Consider the following 7,013-nt stretch of genomic DNA (forward strand, 5'->3'; position numbering starts at 1 on the left):
ATAGTGAATTTTAAAGCTTTATTGATAGTAAATTTAGTGATCGAAAGTTCAGTAATTTAAGTCATTCTAACTATTTTTCGTTTTGAATGAATTGTTGTCACTTTTTTCACATTTTGAATGAATTGTTTCTTTTATTTTTGTGTATGTTTAATAACCGAATAACCGAACCAATTCAAACCAAAACCGATAACCACCAAACCGAAAAATGTATATTATATTTGGTTTGATTTATTTTTGATAATTTTAAAACCGATTAAGTTGGTTTGGTTTTGATTTTAACCAATAACCGATCCAAATCGACCCGTGAACACCCCTAATTAAAAGTAAGAAGCCTCAAAATCCAAAGTTAATTTATCATTTATTCCTACACAAAACCATAATGTTATAAAATATATAAAAACTAAATATTAAATTATATCATATTAGAAAAATTTATATATATAAAGTTAATTGACTCGTTCATACATTATTATTTTTGTCATTTTCTTACTAACATCAAAAGTGTCCTATCTTCTGCTCCACACAAATTTTATCAAGCTAATAGTTGGTTGGAAGGAAAGGAGAGGATTATAGTGATACACAAAAAAAAAACATAGAGGAGCCATATCAGATTTTTCATCAACTAAAAAGGTTAGTATCTAATAACTAAAAATGTACGTTTTTTTGATACGAAATAACTGAATTTTAAATTTAATATTTGTACATATATAATGAATTTATTAACACAAATATATTGTTTAAGCAAAATCTACTGAATTCAACTGAATCCACATGCAAGCTACTAGCTCGCACCTAGTGAAGTTTTATGCTTCTTTCTTCTCCTCATAAACTTCTTATCTACATTAGATCTGAAGAATTTGAAAGACAACTGTCATGGAAAAAGAGAAAGGGGGAAGCAAGCAACTTAGAGGTATGCCATACAATACTTATTATATTTAACTAATTATATTTACTTGCACGAATTATCTTTATTCTAATCCATAAAATACAAAGTCAACCTGAAAGTAATCCCCAATCAAGCTAATCAAAATTCGAAACAAATTACTGTAGAATTTGGGTGGGGTTTTTAAATTTGGATGATTTAATTAGTGATATGGATTATGGATCCTTTTCTTGTTGAATTATGCCAAAATTAGTTATATTTTCTATTAATGAAATAAAATAAATAATGGCAAGAATAAACACTTTGTGTCACGAGAATGACATAAATATAAATTTATAAAGTTATAAATTTTGTTAATATAAAATTAATTTCACCCATGATCAATGAACTTTACTTGTGTATCTTTATAATTCTAAAACCTATTTTTTGTCTCACTAAATTCACTGAAATATTAACAACAATTATCGTAGACACATGAGTTCTATGTGACATAATACATGTAGGACACTATGTAGGACACAAATTTCCATGTAGGATGCCACAGAGGATGTGTGTGTCTATTTGTTTAACTTTATACAAGTTTAAGTGTCTTTTTGTGCACACTTAAAGTTTGAAGACATAAAGTGTAAAATGAGGTCAAGTTAAATGACATGACAGATTTATGTGTTAGGTTGTTTCAAACATGTCATAAAGAGTTATGCCTTCTTAGTTAACCATTTAACTCCCTTCGTATCTTGTTCATAATGCATAAAAGCTCATAAATAATACTTCATTTAATGTGCATTATAATGCAAAACTCTTGAAGTTCATAATTTGAAATCATGTAAATGGTGTCAATAATCATAAAGCTCATACAATCACAGTTCATGCCTTTTGAAATCTCAGGTGAAAACGAATATATTCTAGGAATAAGAATACCATAGAGAACGGATGATATCATAGAGATTCATGAGTTCATAAAGATTTGCCATGAGCAAGACGTAGAATTTCATGCTTAAACACTGAAGAGAAATGTAGACACGAATTACGTATAGTGGGGAGGAACAAGGATGTTTCCATAGAGATATACTTACTTACCTTGAACTTCTCCGGTGAAAATCCTAACGTTCAAGAAGAATCCCGAAAGTTCATTCTTGAACCTTGAGATGAGTTCTCTTAGAAACCATAGGTATTGATGGAAGATTCGTTCTATGAATACCTGATCATATGTTAGAATCACTATGAAATCATAAGAGTTTGTTTACCTTGATGTGGAAGGAAGTATAATTTCTTTGATAGATGATCGGTCTTGAACTTTTGATCAAAATCAAGTTTTGAATCCTAGAATTGAGTTTTTGGTTTCCTTAGAGATAGGAGGAGGATTTGATGTTAGAATCTTGTACGGAATTTGTGATTAATGATTAAGAAGGCTTAAAAACAATTTTGAGATACATAGGAGGAACACACCTTGCCGTTGGAGGTAGAGGAAATCGATGAGATAAATTGAGAGAAAATATGCTGGTGCTGTGAATCTATAAAAGAGATAAAATAAAATATTTCATGGTAGATATGTTTGCTATGAAAATTTGATATAACATTTGGTCATTTGGCAGTCGTCATTTTCTGCTATTCTCAAGGATGTTGTCGATGTTCTGGATTTCATGGAGATGTTAAAGAATGAAGAAGATCAAAAAGCTGGTGTTGTGAATCTAATTGAAAAACTGCAATTGGAGCTGGCATTTATTTGTACATACGTCCAGCTACCTCATTCCGTATTGGAAGAGTTTGAAGATATAATGACTGGAAAAAGACAAGAGGTTGAGAATCTTTTTCGATCAATTTTGTGTGATGTTGAGCCCAACGTGGGGATTAAATACGACATCCATCATGTCGTTACTCGCCTCAGGGATAATCTTGATTATTTTATCAGCTCACAACATCATTCTAAATCAAGTGCTACCATGACTGACGAGCAGTTGAACTTCCTCTTCTTGAATCTCCATCATCTATCTAAGTATGAGATTCTTCAGAATGTATGTGGCAACATAAAAGAATTCCACGGGTTGATAGTGAATGGCTGCGTTGAGCACGAGATTGTTGAATATGTCTTACCTCAGTTTCAACGTATGGCTGAGAGAGTTGGACACTTCCTTTGGGATGAACTAATTAGTGATCAAGACTCTAGAGTCTTCAAGCTAGCTCATCTATATTTGAAGATTATTCCAATTGAACTAGAGGTGATGCACATATGTTTTACAAATTTGAAAGGTTCAACTTCAGCAGCAGTTGAACTCTTCATTGAGAAGCTCCTGGAGATTATTCCGGATATTCTTAGAGAATATCTGACTCATCTTCTCGAGCACATGGTAAATGTTACTACCGCCAGTACTTCAGGGGCTCGAAACATTCACGTCATGATGGAGTTCCTGTTGATTATTCTTACTGACATGCCTACAGACTTTATTCATCATGACAAATTATTTGATCTCTTGGCACGTGTTGGAGAACTTACCAGGGAGGTATCGACTCTTGTTCAAGACTTAGAAGAGAAATCAAGGAACAAAGTGAGTACCAATGAAACAAATTGTGCAACTCTAGACTTTGCTGGAAAAAATTGCACTCCTCAAGGCAGATCTCAAACATGTTTACTTAAAAGCGCCAAACATGTCTCAACTTCGCTTTCCTATGAGTGATGGACCGCTCTTCATGCATGTTCTACTCAGACACTTAAATGATTTGTTCGATTCCAATGCTTATTCAATTGCTTTGATAAAAGAAGAAATTGAACTGGTGAAAGAAGACCTAAAATTCCTACGATCCTTATTGATTGGCGTTGAGCAAGAATTCTATAAAGATCTTTGGACACGTGTTTTAGATGTGGCATATGAGGCAAAAGATGTCATTGATTCAATTATCGTAAGAGATAATGGTCTCTTACATCTTATTTTCTCACTTCCCATTACCATAAATAAGATCAAGCTTATCAAATAAGATGTCTCCCATTTACTTGAAAAGGTTCTGAAGAACAGGGGCCTCATTGTTGTAAACTCTCCCGAGAAGTCAGTTGAGAGAAATTCATTGACAGATGGTAAAATAATTGTAGGTTTTGAGGAGGAGACAAACATGATAATTAGGAAGCTCACTAGCGGACCGGCAGATCTAGATGTCATTTCGATCACTGGTATGCCAGGTTTGGGTAAAACTACTTTGGCATACAAAGTATACAATGATAAATCAGTTTCTAGTCATTTCGACATTCGTGTGTGGTGCACAGTCGTCCATGAGTATGATGAGAAGAAGTTGTTGCATAAAATTTTGAATCAAGTTACTGGCCCAGATTTGAAGTTCAGTGAAGATACTGATGTTGCTGATATGCTACGGAGACAACTGTTTGGAAAGAGGTACCTAATTGTGTTAGATGATGTGTGGGATAATACTACATGGGATGAATTGACAAGACCTTTTCCAGAATTTGAGAAAAGAAGTAGAATTATATTGACGACTTGAGAAAAGAAAGTGGCTTTGCATGGAAAGCGCAACACTGATCCTATTAATCTTCGATTGCTAGGACCAGAAGAAAGTTGGGAGTTATTACAGAAAAAGGCATTTGGAAAAGAGAGTTGCCCTGATGAACTATTTGATGTTGGAAAAGAAATAGCCGAAAATTGTAAAGGGCTTCCTTTGGTGGCTGATCTGATTGCTGGAGTCATTGCAGGTTTGGAAAAGGAAAAGACTGTGTGGCTTGAAGTTCGAAATGATTTGAATTCCTTTATTTTGAACAGTGAAGTGGAAGTGCTGAAGGTTATTGGATTAAGTTATGAACATTTACCAAATCACGTAAAGCCATCCTTTCTTTACCTTGCAAGTTTCCCAAAGGCCAATGAAATTCCAATCTATTTTTTGAAAGCAGTATGGTGTGCTGAAGGATTTGTGGAACATACAGAGATGAAGAGTGTGGAAGAAGTGATGGACGTTTATTTGGATAATTTAATTTCCAGTAGCTTGGTTATTGCTTTAAATGACATAGGTGATGACCCGTCTTGTCGACTTCATGATCTTGTGCATGACTTTTGTTTGATAAAAGCAAGAAAAGAGAAGTTGTTTGATGTGATAAGTTCAAGTGCTCCACCATCTTCTTCAGATTTGATGGCAAGTATAGTGTCCATTGATTATCTCAGCGAGCTATTTGGGCTTAACAATTTTGTCCTGTTCAGTTCAAAAAAGGAAAGGCATTTTGGTAAACACCTCTATTCTTTGCTGACAACCGGAGAGAAGCTGGACGACAATCTTTCTGATATATGTCACATAAGACACTAGAGGCTTCTTAGAATGTTATTCCTGAATGAATCTTTTATAATGGTGAAAGGTTCTTTGCTGAATGAAATATGCATGTTGAATCATTTGAGGTTCTTAAACATTTGGACAAATGTTAATTCTCTGCCTTCGTCTTTCTCAAACCTCAGGAATCTAGAAATGCTGTCGTTGAATAACATAGGACCAATCTTGGTACTATTACCGAGAATTTGGGATCTTGTAAAGTTGCGAGCGCTGCTCATTAGTGCTTGTTCTTTCATTGATTTGGATACAGATGAACCATTTCTGATAGTGGAGGACTCAAAGTTAGAGAAGTTGAGATATTAGGGACAGTCGTGCTTTCCTATTCAAAAGACACCAAGGATATTTTCAAAAGGCTTCCCAATCTTCAACATCTTATATTTGTTCTCAAGGAATCATGGGATTTTTCAAAAGAGCGATATTGGTTCCCGAAATTGGAAATGCTAGATGAACTAGAACTCCTCAATGTAATGTTTGAAAGTTCAAATTCAAATGACAGTGGACCCTCTACAGCAACATATTGGTCCTGGGATTTTCACTTCCCTTCGAATTTGAAAAAATTGGCGTTGCATGACTTTCCTCTGACATCCGATTAACTATCAACAATTGGGAGATTGCCCAACCTTGAAGAGCTGACCCTTAGATGGCTCAATCATCCAGGGGGGAGAATGGAACATGGGGGAGGAAGACTCCTTTGAGAATCTCAAATTTTTGAAGTTGGAACAAGTAACGCTTGCTATGTGGGATATTGGAGAGGAATCCTTTCCCGTGCTTGAGAAATTAGAACTGTGGGGATGTCATAAGCTTATGGAGATTCCACCTAGTGTCGGGGATATTTGTTCATTGAAAATTATCAAACTTGTAGAGAGCCCTCAACTTGAAGATTCTGCTATGAAGATTAAGGAATATATTGAAGATATGAGGGGTGGGGACGTGCTTCAGATCCTTGGCTTGAATAATATCCCATTATAGTACCATGTCTGAAAAGTCTTGAGCACTCTTACCGGGGGAAACTATGTGAGTACAGACGAACTTATTGTTGGGTTTTAAAGGCATGAACAGAAAATGAAGGGTTGTGACTCTCCTGAAGAGTTGTTACTATGTCGAAGGGTTTGACCTTTATGAAAGGTTGTGTCCTTTCTAAAGGGTTGTGATTGTTTGAAAGGTTATGCCTTTTCCAAAGTGTTGTGACCTTTCTGAAAGACTGTTTTCTTTCTGAAAGGTTGTCTTCTTTCCAAAGGATTATGACCTTTACCCTTTGTTGGCTATAAATAGAGAGGTTTTCTCTCATTTTTCTGCATCGAATTCTTCCCTTCTTTTGCATACATTTCTTACAAAACAAAATCGATCGATCGTGTCTGTGTGTGTGATTCGTTGCTGTCATTTTGAGTTCGTTGAAATTATCGAAGTTTGAGGTACCGCTACTTCTTTAATGGTTAATCCGTTTTATCTTGGGAGGAATTAATCTGCAACCTCGGGTACTTGAGGGGATTAAATTTCTTAAGGACACACAGTGGGTTCTGTGGACTCGGATAGTTCTTTGTGTTTTTCTTTTCATCTTTTATTATTTCTGGTTTGCTAATCTGAATACAGAAGATAACAATTCCAGCCAGCTGAATGATAGTAGGACTGAAATACATGACAGTGTTTATGCCTACAAATTATTGGAAGATTTGGAGACCAGCTCCAGCTATTAGTCCACGACGAACTGTTTTCGAAGAAGAAAAAGAGAATTATTTTTTCATATGATAAAAGAGATTTGGGATGAATTAGTACTACTTTAATATGTTCAAGTATATTTTTTGTAGTAAGTTTT

General features: G+C 34.9%; 1 pseudogene; it reads left to right on the plus strand.

Moving 5' to 3' along the window:
- Positions 1-648: 648 nt before the first annotated feature.
- LOC102586226 (putative late blight resistance protein homolog R1A-3) overlaps positions 649-7,013 on the plus strand; it is an 11,754-nt pseudogene continuing 5,389 nt past the window's right edge.

The sequence above is a fragment of the Solanum tuberosum genome, unplaced genomic scaffold (genome assembly GCF_000226075.1).
Source record: "Solanum tuberosum cultivar DM 1-3 516 R44 unplaced genomic scaffold, SolTub_3.0 scf00422, whole genome shotgun sequence".
NCBI classification, from domain to species: domain Eukaryota; kingdom Viridiplantae; phylum Streptophyta; class Magnoliopsida; order Solanales; family Solanaceae; genus Solanum; species Solanum tuberosum.